The 25287-nt window shown below is 40.2% G+C and overlaps 1 protein-coding gene, 1 long non-coding RNA gene and 1 pseudogene across 20 annotated transcripts in view; 1 reads left to right on the plus strand and 2 right to left on the minus strand.

Moving 5' to 3' along the window:
* DLG2 (discs large MAGUK scaffold protein 2) overlaps positions 1–25287 on the minus strand; it is a 2068078-nt gene that overhangs the window by 335032 nt on the left and 1707759 nt on the right. The gene's annotated exons all lie outside the window — the stretch shown is intronic.
* LOC309606382 overlaps positions 1–25287 on the plus strand; it is a 136588-nt gene that overhangs the window by 11373 nt on the left and 99928 nt on the right. The window lies entirely within an intron of this gene.
* On the minus strand, positions 5237–10895 carry LOC309606368 (L-lactate dehydrogenase A-like 6B pseudogene; annotated as a pseudogene). The gene has a single exon. The product of its transcript is annotated as an L-lactate dehydrogenase A-like 6B pseudogene (transcript).

Below are 25287 nucleotides of genomic sequence, written 5' to 3' on the forward strand. Positions count from 1 at the left end.
CAAACTATTATGGAGGGTGATTGCAATTACATGTGCCTGATGAATTTCTTCCTTTTCTCTGAAGAGGACTTGAGAGTCCTATTCCTCTAAAAAAAAGCATTATTAACCAGCTTACCAAAAAACTGATGGCCAATTCCAGTGGCTAATAATGAAAAGAAGACAAACTAGAAAAGAAAGTGATGAGATGAGAATGAGTGGAGGAGATATGGAAGACCCTGACAAAGAGGCAATCAGCTTTCCTTGTAGGGTGGGGTTTTCTGTTGCTGGAGCTGCCATCTTGAATGTGGCCTCTTTTGGGAAGTGGTAGCTGACCACACAAAATATAGCGTTAACTCTGAGTCAGTGATTTTCTTAAAAAGTTTCTTTCTGGTCATTTGGAGAACTGGAAGAAGCAACAGAATCAGTTCAAAACTCTTCTGAAAAGACAAACTGCATAAAATCAAAGGCGTGAGGAAGAATGGCTTCTTCTGGAATTACCTCTCCTTCCTCACTTCCTTTGTTCCTTTAAGCATATATCAGGGCTTCATAGATTAGCCAAGGCTGTGTGCAGTCTTTTACCATCAATCACAAGTGAATATTGTAAGCATCAGAAAATTTTCCATTTACACAGTCAGGGAGGTATTTTCAGTCATTTAAATCTTTTCTAATTACTAACCAATTCCCTCCTTCCAGCCCTCCCAATTTAGCGCACAGAACCCAGCTCCCTACAGAAAACAACTCCCCAGCAAAGTCTAAGTTTCCATGGTTAGTTGCCAGAGCTCTGGATGTGAACAGAGCCAAAAAGCCACACTCCCATAGTTAGAGAAAAATCATCAAGAAATCAGGTTTCACCGCCATGGTGCAGTTCCTAGCACAGTGTAAATGCTCAGTAAGTAATGGAAAGGAGGGAGAAAGAATCAGGAGATGAGACAGAAAAGAGAGAGGGACTAAAGAGGGAAGAAATCCAGTGAAATCGGCTTTCCTTAAACTGTGACCAGAAATTTAAATGTGGAAGGAGCTTACTAATAAAGATAATACTAGTACTGGAATATTGAGCAAGAGGGTACTGGGTACTGTGCTGGGCTTGTTATTGCAAATTCTCCCAAGAACTTTGCTGAGCTTAACTTTTACAGGAGGAAACTGAGGCACAGAGAGGTTAAAAGCTTCCAAGCCAGCAGAGCTGGGTTGAGAGCTCCAGTCTGTGATATACTAACTGCCTGCTTTCTCCCCTACACTTAAGCTGCCTTCTCCTCCTATAATACATACTGGCTGCCTCTAGCCTCAGGCTGCAGGCGACACTCTGTGACAGGCACCGATGCCAGCGTGCTGCTCAGTGGATGCCTCCCCCCTCCCCGCCATCCCCTACACCACGTACCACAAAAGGATGCCTTCTAACAGCCGCCCCAGCTCCGGCAAGTACCTGTGGGCCACTGTGCCTTTCCATCTCCTTAAACCGCCCCCTCTAGGCATGTTGTCACAGGCCTGCTTTCTAGGGGTTGCTCCTTCAGCTCCCATTGGTCAGTGCAGGGGCCAGCCCCCCTTCGCAGCTCCCCCACTTTGGGCATTAAGGAGAGCTCGACTCCTCCCACTGCCACCCCCGCCCCAGCATCTCAATCAATGTCAAAGCCTTTTATGTTCCTGTGGCCAAGTTCAGTGCCTCCCCACCCAGTTCACTCCTTGAACTGTACTCTCCATTTGGGCTGGTTCCATGAAAGGCTGGCTGCAGGCTGACCGCTTCAGGCTCAGCCACATCTTGAGAGAACGACCAGCATTAACTCAATAAGGGGTGTGGGAGGTGGGAGAAGGAGAAGCAGCCCCGGAGCTGTCTGAAACCCAAACTCCCAAACTCCATCCGCTGCCCTAAGAGTTGCCAGCGTCAGAGTAATATATACAAAACTAGCCTTTGCTGTTCTTGGCACTGGTAGTTCCGTAGAACCCAGACGTGTAATTCCAGATTCTTTAAAATCTCCTTCCTCTATCTTTTTCCTTCACCATTTAGCATTGCATGCAGTTTTCTATTGCAGTTTTCTCTTTGGCCAAATACCTAGCCACCTGGAAACGATACCACATCCACTGCCCTGCAGAGGTGGAATCCCTTGATTCTCCATTTCTCGCTCTCCCCCCTCGTCCTTTTCCTTCCTCCCCCGTCAGGCTCTCACCTCCGTGATCCTCTCCTGATCTCTCTGCAGCTGCATCTGTGACTGCATTCCCTTGGCTTCCCGCTTCCTTACCTTTCCTCGGTGGCTGTCTCTATTCCCGCCTCCTGCTGCTGACCTCTCTCGCCTTTCTCCTACCCCCTCCCTCTGCCTGATCTGCTTTCTTACTACATCCTTTTTTCGCTGCTCTGGTTGATTTCCTCCTGCTCCTTTGGGAGGACAGCCTATGACTTATTGTGTCTACCACCTAATGCAGAGTTTCTGGAATTGGTTGCCCCTTTGAAGTCCAAACTGACTTGCTTCAAGAGCCTATAATTATGCTAATAAAAAAAATGTTCTCATTCCAACATTAATAAACTGAAACACTGAGTTAGCTGTCAAATGCAGGCGAACCAGAGGAGCTTGCTCTTGGACTGAAATAAAATTCTTTGCTCCCATTTTGAAATGCCATCTCAGGCTGTCTTGTTTATATTTAATGCTCTGTGACTCTAAGTCAAAGACAAGGCTTAAGTCAGGGTTTTTCTACATTGGGCTTCCAGGGAAGCTCCCTAGGATTTATAGGGCCATGGAGCTGCTGTAAAATATATATATTTTTTTCTTTGCAAACATTCTTTTTATTTATTTATTTATTTATTTATTTATTTTTTAAACATCTTTATTGAAGTATAATTGACTTACAATGGTAAAATATATTTTTTAAACCCATTTGTTCTTGTCTAATGTAGAGCCCTGCTATATATCAAGGAGCTGATTGAATGCTCACACTCCTTCTTAAAATTGTTGTCACACACTGAATGTTCTAGATTCCAAGTTTGCCTCCTCATTTGCCCCTTGTTCCTTACCTAGTACCAGCCAGTCAACAGCTTAACTTTGAGCTTTTGAGCATGTGCATAGCTCAAGGTTTACATCACCTCCATGGTAACCTTCATTTCTTGCCCATCCTTTGTCAACAAGCATGAAAACATCACTGCGTTGATATAATTTTAGTATGAACCTCAGGTACAAAATACAGGGTTGAAAAGCACTTGGGGAAAAGTCACACTGGAGACGTGAAATGACGGATCGAAAACTATGAATATTAGATTAGATTATGCTTGCACGCCACCCATTTGCAGGGAATGTGTCTGTTCTAAATATTGCTTGTCCTCAAAGTAAGGTATAATGAGAAAGTCAGGTAAACTAGGAAAAAGGTGTGGTTTTTTTTTTTTTTTTTGATGAATAGGAGACAAAATAAGTGTGCATAAAAGCATAAATCACTAAGAAAAGTATGTGGAATTGTACAATGTGCTTTTCAGGATAATGCATGTAAAAGTATGTGTTGTATGTATGAAAAGTGACCTTTTTGTTTTCTGCTGGCTTGTGGGTGTCTGGCCATGTAAACTCCCTTTCTGCAGCACTAATCCACTTTAGGATTAGTAAATGGGTGGGGTTCGCAAAGCAAAAAGCTTGTATTTGGCTTTCTGCCATCTAGAAATTCCTGCCTAATCTTGATTTTTATTAATAGCTGTGTGCAAAAAAACCAAAAAACAAAAAACACAGAAACAAACCCAGTTAACTTTCATATTTCCTTAAAGTAAATTGTTCTGCAATTATTTGTGTGTGTATATGTATATTCACATAATGTATGTATATTCACATATATATCCTATGTATCAAAATATAGATAGGTTAGGATAATTCACTATTTCAGATTAGTGCTTTTACGTTCTGATAGGTGGCAAAATCCAGGGATAGTGTATTTTCAAGAATACTCAGTGGATGTGGCTCTAGCGTCTTTACCAATTAGCTTTGGAATTTTGTGCTTTACTTCATTTATTAAACAAACAAATGAACAAACAAATATTGTTCAAGGGAGTCCATGAAGTCCTACTCAGAGTTATGACTCTGTGACTCAATCATGTGGTTAAAAAATATACATATATATAAAATTATAATATATATATTATATATATTAAATATAATTATATTATATATATTAAAGTTAAAGTTTTCATGCAAAGAACTCAACATGTATCCATACTATTAAGTGCTGATAATAATTGGTATTTCATTTGTTTTTAAACCATGAGTGTTTTTCTTAAATTGTCTTTATCGTTTATTTATTTTATTTTTATTTTTGGCTGCGTTGGGTCTTAGTTGCGGTGCACGGGCTCTTCATTGCGGTGCGCAGGCTTCTCTCTAGTTGTGGCATGTGGGCTCCAGGGCCTGTGGGCTCTGTAGTTGTGGCGCGTGGCCTCCAGAGTGTGTGGGCTTTGTAGTTTGCGGCACATGGGCTCTAGCTGAGGTGCGCGAGCTCAGTAGTTGTGGCACGCAGACTTAGTTGCCCCGCGGCAGGCATGTGGGATCTTAGCTCCCTGACCAGGGATCGAACCTGTGTCCCCTGCATTGTAAGGCGATTCTTTACCACTGGACCACCAGGGAAGTCCCGGTATTTCATTTTGAGGAATTGTTTTCCTTTCTCCCCCTCCCTCCCTCCCTCCCTCCCTTCCTCCCTTCCTTCCTTCCCATATCAATGGGGGCAGTGTAATAGAGGGGAAAGAGTATGGGTTTTGTCCACGCAGATTTAGGTTTGGAATTTTGGCACTGTTCCTTACCACTGTGTCATCCTGGGCAAGTGACCTGCTCTGAGACTCCATTTTCACATCTACAAAGTGATGATAGGAATATCTACTTCAAAAGAGTTGTAGAATCATATTGGTTGAATAAGATGATACATATAAAAACCTACTCAATGGATGGTGCAACTTACTTTTAATATGGAAAGCTGGAAAATATACCTGCTTTGTTTAACATCCTTTTAAAGAATAAACCAACAGAGGTAGCTTTTTTGGTCTGAACCCTCTGAAGACTCTTTACATCATATCATCTATGACTGTAACCTCTACTCAAGAGTTGTAGGACCAAGACATCTGTGAGGATTCTATGGGTACTAGAGAAATATGAATCCACATTAGTCTGAACCATACAAAATTGCCAATATTTGACATGACCTACAAAAATGGCAATTTCGTATGGTTCAACCTAATAGCACTACTGATACCATTAAAAGCACATTTTAACTTTGTACTTTTTAATGTGAATGTAAATTTTTTAAATTGGGTTCTTTCCTGGTTAAAAATATTTAATGAGTAAAATTCATGTCATTTGTTTTTTAGATTAAGGAAGAAATGGTAGAATAAGTCTGCTTGGTTCTTTTCTCCAGAGTACTTTTAGAAGGTTCAGATTTTGAGTTTGTGAAAATTTCAGCCTCAGGCACTGGGAGAAGGGACATTAAAATCCATATGTATTTTTGGATGTTAAGGAAAAGAGCAAATCTTTGACTATTTTAAGAGAACAACATTAAGATTGTCAGCTAATGAGCTGAAACTTGTTCTGACTGTGATACATTACTAAGCAAAGATTAGAGGAAATTAGTATAACAGAGAAAGAGAGACCCTTTTTTTTTTTACCCTTTTTTTTTTTTTTTTTTTCCTTTTGCTACATATGTGGGAGAGACGGAGGATTGGGAGTGCGTAGGAGAAGTGTTGAGAGGATATGTGGGAGAAGAATTGTTTAAAATGTTCAAAGGGAACTAAAATGAAGATAGGAAAATGTACACTGGGGTACAGGTTTCCAAAAGCAGCTACTCAGACAAGTGCTTCCAGTGCTGTCATCAGCACTAGTAACTTTTGAACTTCCGTCTGTGCTGTCTGCTGGGCTGGGAATACTCTGTCTTCTCGACAGCCACAGGTGATCCTGTCACCCTGGCCTTGGGAAGCCCAATTCAAATACTTCTTCTTCTAAGAAATTCTCCCTAGCAAGTAAAGGGAATTTACATCCTCTGTCATCAAAACTAAAGCAAAGAAAAGTACTTCTGTTTCTTCTAACTCTCTCTTCCCAAGTGTTCTGTAAATGGTTTACGCTTGTGTCTAGTAGCAATGTGTGGGCTAGGAAATATATTTATACATCTGACATGGCCTTAAGACCATCTAGTCTACATTTATTGAATGTCTATAACTTGCCAGAGGCTGTGCCATCTACTGGAATCAATAAAAATAAGATTTGGATTTGCTATCAGAGAGATCACAGACTTATGCTGTGATCTACACCTTTGAAATGTAAAAATGTACTCATGCTATGAAGGACTCTACTATGTTTCTGAAATTCTTTCCTCGGGAATATTGGGAATCCTTTAATTCCACGATTTGAGAGTCATTGCTCTAGCTTTAAGCTTGTTATACTATTAAAATCTCAGTATAGTTGCAATAACACTTTGCCGTTTTCCTGACATTCAACTTCAATGTGAACTGCTGCATCTGATTTCTTTCAAGAAACAGCAGTAGGTTTTCACTGAGGGGGTGACAGGAAGAGCATGAGGACACTAGAATCCTAGGTACACACAGAGTGTGAGGAGGGAGAGTTCATGGACCAGAAGTGTGGGAAATGGACCAGAGGTTAGCTTTCGCCTGGCCGGAGCGATGTCACTGGGCTGAGATGGGACGATCACCAGGCCAGTGTTCAAGGCTGGCTCACAGAGCTGTGAACACTAGGACTGCTGATGGCAAAGAAGGCAGGACCACCTACTACCCCGCTCTGTGTCAGGCAGCATGCTGGGTGTTCTATCCCTAGCACAATTTAAGCCCCGTAACAATTCTTTGACGTAGGTGTCCGCCCTATTTTGTAGACGAGAAGATTTAGTTCAGGGAGGATAAGTAATTGTCCAAAGGTCTCAGAGCCAGTTAGCAGTAAAGCAGGGTTCAACTATCTCTCTGGTTCCAAAGCCAACATTTTTCCTTCAGTTTGCTCTTTGGGAAATAAAGGAATCTAGTCAACTTTAAAGGCCAAATGCTATTCCAAGGGAAATAGTTTTGAATGAATGGCCACTTGAGGACCAGTTTATGACACACCAGATGAAGACGACTCGAATGTGAGAACCAATTTTATTTCCAACATTTTCAAGAGTAGAAACAAATACTCGCAATCGGATATCCTCTGCAGGGATGCTCTCTCCCAAGCCCTGTGGGTGGTCAGCTGATCTCCTGCTGACTAACTACAATGGAGTGAAATGACACCCTATCACTCTGCCCACCTACTTAGCACAGTGAAGAGCTGCAGTAAATGTTTCATAACATGAGAAAATGGAGACTCGATGAGACTGAGTGATTTGTTCAAGATTACTTAGGTGTTATGTGGTAGAAACAGGATTTGAAAACAAACCTGTTAGATTCACAAACTCTTGCTTTTAGCTAGTGCCTCTTTGAGTTCTGATACATTTTCTGGGGCAACACAAATAAGTCTGCATTCATTTCTACAGAAAGGCCTTGCAAATGCTTTAACAGCATAACAACAAGGAGCCAGCATTTATCAAATCCTTCCATGTGCCAAATGTGACACTAAACATACATGCATTATTTTGATTCTTTTCCCTAACAGCCCTATAAGTAGGCACAGTCATCATTTTGTCGATGAGGAAACTGAGAAAGAGAAGTAAATTGCCCAAGTTCACAATTATAAGTCCAGCTTCAGAATCCAGATCCACTTTTTTTCCTTTGTGTATATGTCAATACTTTTATTTTTTATCTTGTAGAGGTAGTTATAACTTTTAAAGTAGTATATAAATGAACATAGGTATAAGCCAGCCAGAACAAAATAATTAGTATGTATTTAAAGGAATTAGATTTTTTTCTTTTTTTCCAGCTTAGAATAAGAGTTTCTATAACACAATAATCACCTACATCATAGATTCTTTTGAACCAAATGGCAACTACATATATATATAGAAGACAAGTACTGATGCATTAGAGGTACTGAAAACACCTCCTTTGATGCAATTACTTAGGATTGTAAAAAATAAGTATCATCTGACATCTGGTTGCTAAATAAAAGAGCTGGAGGGCTAAATAAATGGGGGAGTCACTGTACCCACTTTCCTGTTTCCAGCTTTTAGGGTTGCAAGTTTATTTGTAGGTTTAACATATACAGTCCCATACCTACTATTTCTTTTTCAATAACTTCTGGATGGTAGCTTTAAAAAAACTTTAAAGCTTGAGCTCCTTCTGAATTTCCCAAGTGTTTCTGCACTTTTTTTTTTTCCAAATGGGACTCCTTGTTAGGGTTCAGCTTTACTTTTATAAGTTCTGTAATACATACTATTCTCTCCCATGGTACAAGGAACACTGAGGAATACTTCTTCATTTATTCCATAGAGGTCCACAATTGGTAGAAACTGGATGGGTCTCAAAATACTTTGTGTTAAAATACCTTGTGCTAAATCAGCTACAGATAGGCCAGTGGCCCAAGAAGTAGTTAACCGTTGAACAACATGGGGTGAGGGAGGAGTTAGGGGCCCTAGCACTCTGTGAAGTTTAAAATCCACCTACAACCAACAGTCGGGCCCTCCATGTATGTGGTTCCTCCGCGTCCATGGTTTTGTATCCAGGAATTCAACCAATCCTGTGTAGATAATGTAGTACCGTAGTATTTACTGTAGAAAAAAATCCGCATATAAGTAGACTGGCAAAGTTTAAATCTGGGGGCTTCCCTGGTGGCGCAGTGGTTAAGAATCCGCCTGCCAATGCTGGGGACACAGGTTTGAGCCCTGGTCCGGGAAGATCCCACATGCCATGGAGCAACTAAGCCCATGCACCACAACTACTGAGCCTGTGCTCTAGAGCCCGTGAGCTGCAACTACTGAGCCCATGTGCCACAACTACTGAGTCCATGTGCCACAACTACTGAAACCCACGTGCTTAGAGTCCATGCTCTGCAACAAGAGAAGCCACCACAATGAGAAGCCTGCTCACCACAATGAAGAGTAGCTCCCGCTCGCCACAACTAGAGAAAGCCCGCATGCAGCAATGAAGACCCAACGCAGCCAAAAATAAATTAAAAAAAAAAAAAGAATGTGACTGTTTTAAAGAGGGTGTAGTCAACAATGTCAGTTACTTCTAAGGGGAGAAGACAAAAAATTGGAGGCTAAAAACATTCATTAGATTTATTCATTAAGAAAGTCACGAATGATCTTAATGAGAACAGTTTAACTGGAGTTGTGAATATAGAAGATGAATTGCAATAGCTTGAGTCAAGAATGGTAGGTGAAGAGAGGACATAGAAAATTAAAAAAAAAAAAGTTTAAACCTGTGTTGTTCAAGTGTCACCTGTATTGCCTTTCATTTCAATAGCTTCACAGGCATTAGCTATCACTTCTTTGCGGATATTTTTCCACTGCACATGATCTTTATCAGTTCCTAAATCTGGGTTCAGATTCTTCAAAGCAATCAGCAGTGTTAACTCCACACAGGAGCACTTGAGTCTCCACACTCTCCAAGGATCCACCCATGACAGCTGTCAGGGTGGATATCAAGCTTCTGCCCATCAAGGAAGGGAAATGGGGAGTGTCCAGATTATAGCCACTTCCAATAACACAGTTTGGGAAATTCATTCAACTTCCAAGCTACATAAGATAGCCAGTGCATTAGAAACAATAATCATTTTGCCACAAGGACTGGATTGGATAATATGGGAAATCATTAAAGATAGTCACATTCCAATGGATTAAATTAAGGTGTACTTCTCCTTTTTCCTGGTGTGCATCTGCTGTGATAATCACTAAATTGGAGATTGCAGTGACAAGATAATCTTTGCTCGAAACAATATTTGGCATTTTCATAAAAGGACTGCCAAGTTCAAGATCTAGTGTCTCACCCTTCAGTTTGCCTGCATCAACATCCACAAAGGCAAGTTCATCATTCAAGCCTTCTAAAAAATGGTGATAGCACGGGCCATGCCAACCGATCCACTTCCTATAATGGAGACCTCATTGTGAAGAATGACCTTCTTGGAGGTGAAATTCATCATAAATTCACGGGCAACAGGGGTGAAGGGCCAGCAGAATGCCTGTCGCCTGCAGGGGACACTAAGCCACCCCCAGGTGAAGAAAAACTCCCGCATTGCCTGCTCTCTGGCTGACCCTTAGGGCTCCCTGGGCCCAGTTCATGTCTGCTCATGCAAGAGGTGGAGGAAGAGGTTGGAGGAAGCCTCTGAAGATTTACCATCCCCCTCATCTTGTTACTGAGCAAGGTCATGACCACCACTCAGGGGCCTCCAGAAAGGACTTCCCCCATGTGCTCAGACTAAGGCAGTCAAGGAGCTTCTTCTCTAGCATGTGAATCCTGGAGTGACCCTTTTACAAACCCGTGTTGGCTTCCATATTTGACATGCATAATAAACCAACCCAGGTCCCTGGAATTATTTATTTTCTATTTTTTAGTGTGGATACCAAGTCATACCCACACTTTCTGACTGCAGAACCAACAAGCTTAAGCATCACTATAGCTAATCCCATCTCCCTTGATCTCATCCTCTTCAGGACGTCCCAATTTCTCTTTCACCCTCTAATATATCTTGTACACTAATTCTAGTCTGTTGCTTCTTGATTCCTTTATAAAAATGCAGCAACTAGAATGGAACATATAACCCTAGGAAGGGTCTAACCAATGTGAAGGCCAGAAGCTTGTCCCCTTTCTAGGCACCAGGACCGTATTTCTGTAAATAGGTTCCAGGTAAATATTTTGACATCATCATCAGATGGCTACCTTGGGGTCACCTAAAACCACAAGATCTTTTGCTAAGGAGATGCTGCCATATGTCTCCATTCTAAATTGGTGCAATTAATTTTGGGAACTGTATTCTCCCAGACTGTCTGCCTTAGTAAGGGATTTTGTATGTGTGGTAAACCTAAGCAGCGAACAGGTATTTATAAGGTTTGTGGCAGTAGTTTGGTTTCTTATGGCTACTTATTAGATTAATACCTCTTGAACCTCAGTTGTTTTTTTTTTTTCCATTGGAAAATGAGAAAACAATATATTCCCTGCTAATGTCATGGGAGGTTCAAATGAGATAATGCACAAAATGTAAGGTGATGTTATTATCACAGATAACCTAGGTTTTAATACCACACCAGAAAGGTAATTATAACTGCTAAACCCATAATCACAGAAACTGTAGCCCACAGGTCCTTTAACTATCCCAAACATAAGATCATCTATCCAGATTTTAACAAGGAAAACATTTTTACTATTATTTTTTTCCCCATTTAAAGGTGTTCCAAGTTGGCTTTCATTGCCATCTAGTGGCTGTTATATGGAAGACATAACTCATTTTTACATTTTTATTTTTAAGATGCCAGGCAGTCTTAAAACATTCTTCAAATACTTTTAGGTTACATACATTCCTGTCAGTAATCCATAAAGAGTCAACCTATAGGGACAGTTTCTAACATCTTGCCCAGCACAATATAGGTATACAATATCATGTATAATTTTACTAGGTCTTCACTCAGAATCTACTGACTTAAAATAATTAACTTTATTTATTCATTCATTAAATATTTGTAGGATATCTATTATGTGTCAGGCAAACAAGACAGACGTTGTCCTGGCTTACAATCTAGTGAGAAAATGGAGTATTAAATATGTCGGTACAAATTAGTGTGGTAAATGTTGTGATGGGGAAGTACTGGGTATATGAGTCTATTAAGAGGGGTATCTAACCTGGGGGCATCTCTGTGTGTGTTGAGAGGGTGGGGTGGGATTCGTGAAATGGTGTTTAGAGAGTGTAACAAGTGGCCTGAGATCTAAAGGATGAATAGAAGAGACTTATTCAGGAGAAGGGGCTGGAGAGGGGAGAGTGTTTGAAGGATTAAATGTAGGTAGATAATGGGAAGAAGGGAGCTTTAGAGATGAGGCCGGACAAGCTAAAAAAAGCTGTATTGAGGAATTTTAACTTTATTCTGGTGATTAAATTGTAACCAACAGACTGAAAAAGCATGAATGCATGCATTCAATTTCTTTTTTTTTTAACCTGCTATGTTTTGATATTTTTTTTGAATTTTTGAATTTTATTTTATTTATTTTTTGTACAGCAGGTTCTTATTAGTTATCCATTTTATACACATCAGTGTATACATGTCAATTCCAATCGCCCAATTCATCACTCCACCACCCTCACCCCCCTGCCGCTTCCCCCCTTGGTGTCCATACGTTTGTTCTCTACATCTGTGTCTCAGTTTCTACTCTGCAAACCGGTTCATCTGTACCATTTTTCTAGGTTCCACATATATGCATTAATATATGATATTTGTTTTTCTCTTTCTGACTTACTTCACTCTGTATGACAGTCTCTAGATCCATCCACGTCTCTACAAATGACCCAATTTCATTCCTTTTTATGGCTGAGTAATATTCCATTGAATATATGTACCACAATTTCTTTATCCATTCGTCTGTCGATGGGCATTTAGGTTGCTTCCATGACCTGGCTATTGTACATAGTGCTGCAGTGAACATTGGGGTGCATGTGTCTTTTTGAATTACGGTTTTCTCTGGGTATATGCTCAGTAGTGGGATTGCTGGATCATATGGTAATTCTATTTTTAGTTTTTTAAGGAACCTCCATACTGTTCTCCATAGTGGTTGTATCAATTTACATTCCCACCAACCGTGCAAGAGGGTTCCCTTTTGTCCACACCCTCTCCAGCATTTGTTGTTTGTAGATTTTCTGATGATGCCCATTCTAACAGGTGTGAGGTGATACCTCATTGTAGTTTTGATTTGCATTTCTCTAATAATTAGTGATGTTGAACAGCTTTTCATGTGCTTCTTGGCCATCTGTATGTCTTCTTTGGAGAAATGTCTATTTAAGTCTTCTGCCCATTTTTGGATTGGGTTGTTTGTTTCTTTAATATTGAGCTGCAGGAGCTGTTTATATATTTTGGAGATTAATCCTTTGTCCGTTGATTCATTAGCAAATATTTTCTCCCATTCTGTGGGTTGTCTTTTCGTCTTGTTTATGGTTTCGTTTGCTGTGCAAAAACATTGAAGTTTCATTAGGTCCCATTTATTTATTTTTGTTTTTATTTCCATTACTCTAGGATGTGGATCAAAAAAGATCTTGCTGTGATTTATGTCAAAGAGTGTTCTTCCTATGTTTTCCTCTAAGAGTTTTATAGTGTCTGGTCTTACATTTAGGTCTTGAATCCATTTTGAGTTTATTTTTGTGTATGGTGTTAGGGAGTGTTCTAATTTCATTCTTTTACATGTAGCTGTCCAGTTTTCCCAGCACCACTTATTGAAGAGACTGTCTTTTCTCCATTGTATATCATTGCCTCCTTTGTCATAGATTAGTTGACCATAGGTGCGTGGGTTTATCTCTGGGCTTTCTACCTTGTTCCATTGATCTATGTTTCTGTTTTTGTTCCAGTACCATATTGTCTTGATTACTGTAGCTTTGTAGTATAGTCTGAAGTCAGGGAGTCTGATTCCTTCAGCTCTGTTTTTTCCCTCAAGGCTGCTTTGGCTATTCGGGGTCTTTTGTGTCTCCATAAAAATTTTAAGATTTTTTTGTTCTAGTTCTGTAAAAAATGCCATTGGTAATTTGATAGGGATTGCATTGAATCTGTAGATTGCTTTGGGTAGTATAGTCATTTTCACAGTATTGATTCTTCCAATCCAAGAACATGGTGTATCTCTCCATCTGTTGGTATCATCTTTAATTTCTTTCATCAGTGTTCTATAGTTTCCTGCATACAGATCTCTTGTCTCCCTAGGTAGGTTTATTCCTAGGTATTTTATTCTTTGTGTTGCAATGGTAAATGGGAGTGTTTCCTTAATTTCTCTTTCAGATTTTTCATCATTAGTGTATAGGAATGCAAGAAATTTCTGTGCATTAATTTTGTATCCTGCAACTTTACCAAATTCATTGATTAGCTCTAGTAGTTTTCTGCTGGCATCTTTAGGATTCTCTATGTATAGTATCATGCCATCTGCAAATAGTGACAATTTTACTTCTTCTATGTTGAATAATAGTGGTGAGAGTGGACATCCTTGTCTTGTTCCTGATCTTAGAGGAAATGCTTTCAGTTTTTCACCATTGAGAATGATGTTTGCTGTGGGTTTGTCATATATGGCCTTTATTATGTGGAGGTAGGTTCCCTCTATGCCCACTTTCTGGAGAGTTTTTATCATAAATGGGTGTTGAATTTTGTCAAAAGCTTTTTCTGCATCTATTGAGATGATCATATGGTTTTTCTTCTTCAATTTGTTAATATGGTGTATCACATTGATTGATTTGCGTATATTGAAGAATCCTTGCATCCCTGGGATAAATCCCACTTGATCATGGTGTATGATCCTTTTAATGTGTTGTTGGATTCTGTTTGCCAGTATTTTGTTGAGGATTTTTGCATCTATATTCATCAGTGATATTGGTCTGTAATTTTCTTTTTTTGTGACCTCTTTGTCTGGGTTTGGTATCAGGGTGATGGTGGCCTCATACAGTGAGTTTGGGAGTGTGCCTTCCTCTGCAATTGTTTGGAAGAGTTTGAGAAGGATGGGTGGTAGCTCTTCTCTAAATGTTTGATAGAATTCACCTGTGAAGCCACCTGGTCCTGGACTTTTGTTTGTTGGAAGACTTTTTTTTTTTTTTCTTTTTCTTTTTTTTTCTGTTGGAAGACTTTTAATCACAGTTTCAATTTCAGTGCATGTGATTGGTCTGTTCATATATTCTGTTTCTTCCTGGTTCAGTCTTGGAAGGTTATACCTTTCTAAGAATTTGTCCATTTCTTCCAGGTTGTCCATTTTATTGGCATAGAGTTGCTTGTAGTAGTCTCTTAGGATGCTTTGTATTTCTGTGATGTCTGTTGTAACTTCTCCTTTTTCATTTCTAATTTTGTTGATTTGAGTCCTCTCCCTCTTTTTCTTGATGAGTCTGGCTAATGGTTTATCAATTTTGTTTATCTTTCAAAGAACCAGTTTTTAGTTTTATTATCTTTGCTATTGTTTTCTGTTTATATTTCATTTATTTCTGCTCTGATCTTTATTATTTCTCTCCTTCTACTAACTGTGGGTTTTGTTTGTTCTTCTTTCTCTAGTTCCTTTAGGTGTAACATTAGATTTTTTATTTGAGCTTTTTCTTGTTTCTTGAGGTAGGCTTGTATAGCTATAAAGTTCCCTCTTAGAACTGCTTTTGCTGCATCCCATAGGTTTTGGATTGCCATGTTTTCATTGTCATTTGTCTCTAGGTAATTTTTGATTTCCTCTTTGATTTCTTCAGTGGTCTCTTGGTTATTTAGTAGTGTATTGTTTAGCCTCCATGTGTTTGTATTTTTTACTTGCTTTTTCCTGTAATTCATTTCTAATCTCATAGCGTTGTGGTCAGGAAAGATGCTTGATATGATTTCAATTTTCTTAAATTTACTGAGGCTTGATTTGTGGCCCAAGATGTGATCTATCCTGGAGAATGTTCCGTGCACACTTGAGAAGAACGTGTAATCTGCTGTTTTTGGATGGAATATCCTATAAATATCAATTAAATCTATCTGGTCTATTGTGCCATTTATAGCTTGTGTTTCCTTATTAATTTTCTGTTTGGATGATCTGTCCATTGGTGTACGTGAGGTGTTAAAGTCCCCCACTATTATTGTGTTACTGTCGATTTCCTCTTTTATAGCTGTTAGCAGTTGCCTTATGTATTGAGGTGCTCCTGTGTTGGGTGCATATATATTTATAATTGTTATGTATTCTTGGATTGATCCCTTGATCATTATGTAGTGTCCTTCCTTCTCTCTTGTAACATTCTTTATTTTAAAGTCTATTTTATCTGATATGAGTATTGCTACTCCAGCTTTCTTTTGATTTCCATTTGCATGGAATATCTTTTTCCATTCCCTCACTTCCAGTCTGTATGTGTCCCTTGGTCTGAAGTGGGTCTCTTGTAGACAGCATATATATGAGTCTTGTATTTGTATCCATTCAGGAAGCCTGTGTCTTTTGGTTGGAGCATTTAATCCATTCACGTTTAAGGTAATTACTGATATGTATGTTCTTATTATCGTTTTCTTAATTGTTTTGCGTTTGTTTTTGTAGGTCCTTTTCTTCTCTTGTGTTTCCCACTTAGAGAAGTTCCTTTAACATTTGTTATAGAGCTGGTTTGCTGGTGCTGAATTCTCTTAGCTTTTGCTTGTCTGTAAAGCTTTTAATTTCTCCATTGAATCTGAATGAGATCCTTGCCGGGTAGGGTAGTCTTGGTTGTATGTTCTTCACTTTCATCACTTTAAGTATATCATGCCACTCCCTTCTGGCTTGTAGAGTTTCTGCTGAGAAATCAGCTGTTAACCTTATGGGAGTTCCCTTTTATGTTATTTGTCATTTTTCCCTTGCTGCTTTCAATAATTTTTCTTTGTCTTTAAATTTTGCCAATTTGATTACTGTGTGTCTCAGTGTGTTTCTCCTTGGGTTTATCCTGTATGGGACTCTCTGTGCTTCCTGGACTTGGGTGGCTATTTCCTTTCCCATGTTAGGGAAGTTTTCAACTATAATCTCTTCAAGTATTTTTTGGGGTCCTTTCTCTCTCTCTTCTCCTTCTGGGACCCCTATAATGCGAATGTTGTTGCGTTTAATGTTGTCCCAGAGGTCTCTTAGGCTGTCTTCATTTCTTTTCATTCTTTTTCTTTATTCTGTTCTGCAGCAGTGCATTCCACCATTCTGTCTTCCAGGTCACTTATCCGTTCTTCTGCCTCAGTTATTCTGCTATTGATTCCTTCTAGTGTATTTTTCAATTCAGTTATTGTAGTGTTCATCTCTGTTTGTTCTTTAATTCTTCTAGGTCTTTGTTAAACATTTCTTGCATCTTCTCGATCTTTTCCTCCATTCTTTTTCCGAGGTCCTGGATGAACTTCACTATCATTATTCTGAATTCTTTTTCTGGAAGGTTGCCTATCTCCACTTCATTTAGTTGTTTTTCTGGGGTTTTATCTTGTTCCTTCATCTGGTACATAGCCCTCTGCCTTTTCATCTTGTCTATCTTGCTGTGAATGTGGATTTTGTTCCACAGGCTTCAGGACTATAGTTCTTCTTGCTTCTGCTGTCTGCCCTCTGGTGGATGAGGCTATCTAAGAAGCTTGTGCAAGTTTCCTGATCCATGCCTTCAATTTTTATTTTAGTTTTAAAAAACATATTTTATTATTTAAAGGGAAATCTTTAGTTATTAGTCATAAATTGTTTGGAAACTTCAGTGCCTCTTTTTATCATCCAAAGTTCTCTCAAACACATATGTTCCTAGAATGTTGGAGCTGGAAGGGACTTCAGACATCATGAATTTCCATCCTTTCACTTCACAGAGCTTTGAGGGAGTGGGTGGTCAGGTCAGGAATTGGTCAGGTTGCATCGTGTGGCTACCCCTGGGAACTGTTTGCTTTTCCCACCATAGTCCAGTGTTCAAATTCCTTAGCCCGGGTCAGAGGCCTGATGAGTCTCCTATTATCTCCTGTCTTGTTGACTCGGATTGTTCAGAATTCTTGAGCACCCCTAGCTTTTCACTTCTGCATCAGACTTCATGCTCTTCCTTTGTGGCCTAATGAAAAGATGGTTTATCTTTGACTTGTGGGGAGGATCTGGTAGGTCTTCTCGTTTCTGAGGAGAGCATGATTCCTCCCCAGATCGCTGGGTCAGGTTTAGCCTCTTCTCTTGAACTCCATTGTCTCTCTGTACTTTTCTTATGGCATAACTCTGTGTGGACCTACTCACTTCTTCTAGACTACATGCATCTTGAGGACATGACACATGGCTTAGTCATCACTACACCCTGCATAGCAAGGGAATGCAGGCCCTGAAAACCTCTATCAAGTTTGTTGTAGACAGGGATGGGTAGATAAATGAACAGAGTGGGATATCCTATTTCCTAACAGAAGATTTAAGTAAATGTTGGTAAGGGAATGAAAAATATATTACCTTAATAGCTTGTTAGCAGATTTTTTTCTCAGGGAAAAAAACAAGTTTAGAAAATACAATGAAGAGCTACCTGAGGTGAAAGGAGAGTCTCTTACAAGCAAGCAAAAATAATAGCTGTATTTTTAATGAGAAATGACCATGAATCAGAAGGTAATAAGAGATAAGAGAAGAGAGGTCAGGAAGGGGGGAAAAAGAGAAATCTGGGCAGCATGGAAGAATGCCCAAAGGACTTTAAACCAGAGATATCTGATGCCCATTTTAAAATGCTTCATGTTTGATGTGAACTCACTGCCATCTTTTTGAACTTAGTGGTACTGTCTACTACACAAAGGAGATGCTGTTTATGCTACACCATGCCATTTATGCTTGGTACAGAAAGTGTGCTTTCCTGTGAGATTTGCAATTCTGGGACAACTACCTCATATCCATATATGCTGAACGTGGAGGCAGATTAAAGAAATGAAAGAAAAATGTAGTTTCCACTCTCCTGAATTCTATCACAAATCTGTGAGTAGAATAATAAAAATACATGGAAAAAGATGGTCATAGTTTAGTGCAGTTTCTGTTGCACACAAAACACAAGAGATATAGGCAATAAATGTTTTTGTAGTTTGGATCACAGCATCATTTTCAGCATGGTCCATCAGGCACTATTCCCTCCAGGGTAGATTTTGAACAGAGAGAAATAACAAGCAATTAAATTATATGGAAGATTAACTATCGGCCCTTCACTGACTCCTCTTTTTCTTTCCTTCAAGCAAGAGAGTCATCGATCAGTCTGTGTTCAGGAAGGAGCAACATTTTTCATTTTGAACTTTTCTCAAGCAGTCTTAGCTCTTAGGGCTCCTGGTTGATTCTTAGCTCTGTTACTTTAAAAAAAATGGGACTCTCATAATATAAAAAAAAGAGAAAAAGCAACGAAGCCAAAAATTTTTCTTTCAGATCTTAATTTACTGTTTATTCTCTGAATTATATTTTAAAAGCCTAGCATTAGGATGACAACCAGTTTTAATCCAAATACAATCAACAGTACAAAAACTCAGCAAACAGGCCAGACACCACTGTATACAGTTAGTTCTATGTAAAATCTATTACTGCCATCTTGTGGATTCTCAGGGAATAACGCCAGTTGCAATGTTCTGTTTATTCTGTCTTGGAGTACTAAGTTCGTATGGCACAGTATATGAAAATAACTGGGAGAATGTATAAGAAAAGAGCAGCTAAATACCCAATTTTCCATTTAATTTTATCACTTTGAAGGCACTATTTAACTTCTCTGGCTTTCAGAGCGATTTGTCTTGTCTTTTGAGGCTCTCAGGACAAGAGAGTGGATGTTCCCAATGGAAAGAACCCCTGGAGGTCATTTCACCAGGAGCAGATACTTATGTAAGCCTGGGGACTGAAGAAGGGGGTATTTTCTTTTTTTACTGGTTTGCTGATGTGCAAATGGGTCCTGACATTCCAAAAGCACAGCAAATATACAGTATAGAAAGAGCTTCTTCCAGAAAAAAAAAAATGCTACTCTTGGGATACCATCTGCCGATCCACACTTCAGTCATTCTCTTGTAAGCTTTGCATCTTGGTTTTCTTGTTCTCAAAAAACACTTCAGCTGGAAAACTGAGGTAATATGTTGGATCATGGATAGCACAGGCAACTTAAAAAAAATCATCTGAGCATTTCAGGGAGAATTTTGGAATAAACCTTTAAAGACTTTCCCTTCCGCTTAGGAAAGACTTCTTCAAGTTCTTTCGTTTGCTAATTTATTCACCACTTAAAAAGACCTCTGAGTGCCTAGCACTGGGTTAGGTCCTGGGAGGCAGTTATAATCCAGCCACACCTCTGTCCTCAAGGAACTCACAATCTGTTGGGGAAAATATTCATGAAAACAATCCAAGACCAAAAGGAGAACACAGGATGTCATTGAAGAACTGTGGAGATACAAGGGTTGGGAGGAGGTGGGAGGCCTGCTCTCCCTGTATCTGAGTCCTACCTAAGGGCCTTCATAGGCCCTTTCATTCAGCTTCCTCCGTATTCAATAAATTTCTCCCTCCTCTGAACTCTTGAAGCTCTTAATTGAAATAACTAGTTCACCTGGTGATCATCTCCGGCACCTTGCCCGGTTTTCACCAAGCCAGTCTCTATCTCACTTCTCTACTTGCAATTTGATCTTAATAATTAAAATGTCATTTATAAATGATAATCAGGCTATGGCTTCAAATATAATCCTCATTCTTTCCTTTCTGATGTATATATATATCAGAATATATAATATATATAATATATATATATAATTAAAAGCATGCTCTAAGCATCTACTATATGTTAGAAATTTTGGTTTTAGCAATTCTCAGCATTCAGTTTTTAGACATCATTTCAGACCATGAATACTCCCCTTCCACCTCCTCCCAAATGGGAATTTTCATGGGGGTAATGTGAGATAGGATTTTCTGCAGGTGAACAGTTTTTATCATGTGGAGCTGTTGTAGCATCTGTCTGGCTTTATTCCTTTCTCCAGCCCAAGAGTCTCTTCATTTCCCCTGTATACTATCCAAGTTCCTTATGCCCCTTAATATGGTCTTATTTAAGGATTTGTCTTCATCTTCCTTGCTCTGACCTCCCTGGAGGGCGAAGATCCTGCTATTTAACTCTTTATTCCTAAAGCTTGGCATGTCATGATCTTTATATGGGTCTCAGAGGGGCCCTATCCCTGTTCTGCATGTGCCTCTCCTTTCCCTTCCAGCACCCTGCATGAGTCAGGTGGGTCCCCTGATCTACACACTAGCTAGGGGGTTAGTGATTTGACCTATGATTTCTTCTGCTTCAAGTAGTGCCGTTGCTCCAAACCTGGGCAGAAGTTAGGAAGAAGAGCAAGGGCCAAAGCCTCCCTTGGCAATTTGGGGTGGTAGAAAGAGAGGAGTAGCTTATACCCGGGCAGAATGCTGCTGACGGGGTGCTCACTGACTCTTTTCATTTGTCAGTCATTGAGGATGGTCATTGTATGTGGTGAAGTGAATTGTGGTGGTCGTGGGAGTGGTGCTCATGATGATGGGAAAGAAGACAAGGTGATACTTAATATCAAGGAACTTATTATTATTGATTTAAAATAACAATAGCAGGGTGAGAAGACTAAAATAATGTGATTGTTCCTTTCTATCACATTGGTCATGCATTACAACCATGTTCATGTCCTATGTCTCCACTAGGTTATAACCCCGTGAAGGTGGGATCAATGTCTTATTCGTCTCTCTCTTCCCTACAGCACCTAGCATACTACTTGATAGTCATGCTGTCATTATTGAGCACCTATGAAGTGCCAGGCGCGGTTCATGCTCTGGGAACATAGCAATAAATAAAATGGATCAATAGGAGATATTTAATAAATCAAAGAATTAAAAAAATAAGAATTGCAGTCATGTACATGAAGTATTTTCCACCTCTTCCCCTCCCTCCCTCTTTAAATAAATAAATAAATAAATAAATAAATAAAAATTGATAAATAAAACACTAGTTTTCCCCCTCTAGTAGATCATTTCCACCAACATATAAACATTGTTATATTGATAAAACCAAACTCTACCCTCTAGTGGCCATCCTATTTCATTCCCCTTTTTAGCAAAACTCAAAGGAGATATCTGTATTCATTGTCATTAATTTCTCTCCTTTCATTGTCTTAGAAATCCACTTCATACAGATCTCACCCCATTACACTACAGAAACTGCTTTTTCATTTGATCAGTAAGTTCCATGTTATTAAATTCAGCAGTTAATTTTCAGTTCCCATCTTACAGGACTTACCAACATTTAAAGCAGTTGATGCCACTCTCTGGAAATACTTTCTTGTTTTAGCTCCCGGGGTCCTACTTGGTTTCCTCCTACCTTACTGGTTGCTCCTCTTAGTTCCCTTTGTTGGTTCTTCCTCTTCTCCCTGAGGAGGACCTTGGCGCGCTCCAGGGCTCAGTCTGTCTGCCTTTGTTGCCTGCTTCACCTGTGGGAGCATCCCTGTCTCAACTAATAGTGTCTCTGCTTATCTGATTTTCAGGTAGAAAACCTTGGAGTCATCCTTCACCTCTTCCTTTCTCTTTTACCCCACATCCAGTCTTTTAGGAAATCTGTTAACTGTCCCTTCCAAACATATCCAGAACCATCCCTTGCTCCCTCCATTTCTACCACAGCTGTCCCATCCTTCTTATTCTCTAGTGCAGATTATCCAGGTAGATTCCTAGCTTGCCTCCTGCTTCCATCTTTGTCCCTTGATAGTCTCTTGTCAACACTGCGGCCAGAGTTGATCCTCTTACAATGTAAGTGAAATCATGTCCTGTCACTCTGCTTATAATCTTCCCTTGGCTCTTCCTTCTCTCAGAGGAAAACAAAGCTCTTGCAGAGGCCTGCGAGGCTGTGCTGCCTGTGACCCACCCATCACTTCTCTGCCCTCACCTCCCACTTGCCTCCTCTCCCTCCAGTCTCACCAGACCGGCTTCCTCAGATACACAAGGCATGCACCTGACTCAGAGCTCTTCCCTCTGGAGCTACCTCAGAGATCTGCATGGCCCACTTTCCTTTCCTTTACTCTTTGCTAAAATGTCACCTTCTCAGTGAGGTCTACACTGACCACCTTATTTAAATGTTCAACTCCTCTCCTAGCACCTCAAATTTACGTTGCATTACTCAATTGGTTTTTCATCACACTATCACCTCCTAATAAATTATTTAATTTCATTATCCATTACTTAAAAAATATATATATTATTTGTTTTTCCCACTAGAATGCAAGCACCATGAAGCAGCAATTCTTTCTTTCTTTCTTTCTTTTTTTTTGGCTCTTATATTCCTAGTGCCTTGCATGTAATGGCTGCTGTAAAAACTGTTGTTGCATGAATGTACAAATGAATGGTTAGTACTCATTAGGCACTGTGCTAATGGCTTATATATACTATTTTATTTAATGCTTGCAATAAGGCTGATAGGTGTTATCATCCCCAATGAACAGATAAGGAAATTAGTGTCCTAAGAGATTAACTTATCAAGCTCACAAAGCTGGGAAGTAGTGGATTTGAGATTTGAATTCAAGCCTGTCTGATTTTCAAGGTCATCCTTTCTCAACTCCATCTTGTGCAAATGGCTGTACATCAGTAAATATGTGCCTGGTTCTCATTTTTATGTGTTTACTTTGGTCTTAATTGTACCCTGTTCTCCCATCTACAGCTTGCCACTTCCAAGCCATGGTTACCTGTTTAAGAACTATGCATAGCTGCTCACACCCCAAAACAATGAGAAGGAAAGGCTTTTCCTGTTTTTCCATGCCCAACGCCCTTCCAAACACCCACTGGAAGAGCTCACACCCAGCCTCTGTGCCTTTGCCTATACTGTTCCTTCCGACTGAAATGCCTGCCTTCCTTAATTCATGGTAACAAACGTTCTTGAGCCGCCTGGGGTTTTGGGTACTGGGGCCATAGTCCCTGCCCTGAAGAAGTTCTTGGGACTTGTTTGGAAGAAATTGACATGAGAATAAATAATTTACCTACTCTGTGCTAGGGACTTCATTAGTGGAAGAACCACAGTACAGTGGGGCACCAACACCTTTAGGACCTATGCCTGTTTATGGTAGAGGAAGGAGAGAGAGGGAAAGCTCTGAAAGGAGGAGCTCGCCCAGGAAATCCTGTCCTTGAATCCCTTCCCATCTGCCTAACTGCAGGCCCCTCTGCCATAGTCCTCCATGAGCGTCCTCTTTGTAGAGCTGATTCTGCACTTCTTTTAGAGTGGATCACATGAATCATTACATAACCACTTTCTAAAGCTGTGAAGTAGGGATGCGTGTGCATGCATGTGTGTACTCATGCTCGTGTATGTTCAACACTAGGCCCATAGAAGGCCATTCATAAGTGCATCTTAATTGGCAGAAAAGTAAATAGAATTCTCTCGCTTCTGCCTTTAGAGCTTTTCAACATAGAAAATTATGATGAGGAGATGATATTAAGTAGAGCAAGTCGGGGTAGGAAGAATGTGGCCTGGGCATTGCAGTGGAAACCCTCAGCTTAACTACAGCTAGGATTGCTTGTAATTGGGAATAGATGGTTTTCTCTTCAAATGACTAATTCCTCTTTGTCTTCAAAATACAACCCACTATTAATTTTCCTGGAAATCTTTCCTGGATTCTCCCAAGAGACTAGTTCAGCAGGCCTCTTGTGGTCAGTCCTGGAGAAATGACTTTGAATTTAGTGTGAGAAGGGAGAAGGGGTAAGAGAGATTTATTGTGCACTTCCTAGAACTTCATCCGTTCTGATTTCTATTATCCTACAGGGTAAAATTCTGAGACTCAGACAATTTAAATAACTTGATCAAGGCCACAGTTATTAAACGGTGACATTAGGGCTGGACCCTAGGTCTGCCTGACTTCTCAGTTATTTTTTTTTCCACATTCCACACCAGCCTCACAAATTCTATCAACTCTAATCGTGCTATTTCCCTGTGTGATACTGTGATTTATTATAAGAAATATACATTTGGTCTTTTTTTTTTTTTAATTATTATTTATTAGTTTTGGTTGTGTTGGGTCTTCATTTCCGTGCAAGGGCTTTCTCCAGTTGCGGAGAGCGGGGGCCACTCTTCATCGTGGTGCACGTGCCTCTCATTATTGCGGCCTCTCTTGTTGCGGAGCACAGGCTCCAGACGTGCAGGCTCAGTAATTGTGGCTCACGGGCCCAGCCGCTCCGCGGCATGTGGGATCTTCCCGGACCGGGGCACGAACCCGTGTCCCCTGCATTGGCAGGCGGATTCCCAACCACTGCGCCACCAGGGAAGCCCTACATTTGGTCTTTGTTCCTGTTTCTGGCGCAGAGCTCCTAAAACCCTTGGAATTTTCTAAAGTGAGGGCAGAGAGACAAAGGTGTCTTTTGTTATGTTAATGAGGTGACTTTAGGAGTCCACCTAAGGGTGGGGGCTGGTTGCCAGGAGAACCAACCACATTGGAACTTTCAGTCCTACCCCCCAAGTCCTCCTGGGAGAGGAGAGGAACTGGAGAATGAGTTAATCACCCATGGACGGAGATATAGTCAATTATGCCTACGTAATGGGGCCTCCATGAAAACTTAAAAAGAGAGGGCTTGGAGAGTTCAGGGTGGTTGAACATGCGGGGAGTGCTGTGCTTGGAGAGGGCGTGGAAGCTCTGCATGTTTCCCCACGCCTTGCCCTGTGCATCTCTTCCATCTGGCTTTCCCTGCGCTATAGCCTTTTATAATAAACTGGCGATCTAGTCAGTAAAATGTTTCTCTGAATTCCATGAGCCGCTCTAGCAAATTAATTGAACCCAAGGGAGGGGTCGTTGGAATCTTCAATCTACAGGCGAGCCATCAGATGGTCAGAAACACAGGTGACAACCTGGACTTGCAAC

The sequence above is a fragment of the Balaenoptera borealis genome (genome assembly GCF_965194805.1).
Source record: "Balaenoptera borealis genome assembly, chromosome: 11".
NCBI lineage: Eukaryota > Metazoa > Chordata > Mammalia > Artiodactyla > Balaenopteridae > Balaenoptera > Balaenoptera borealis.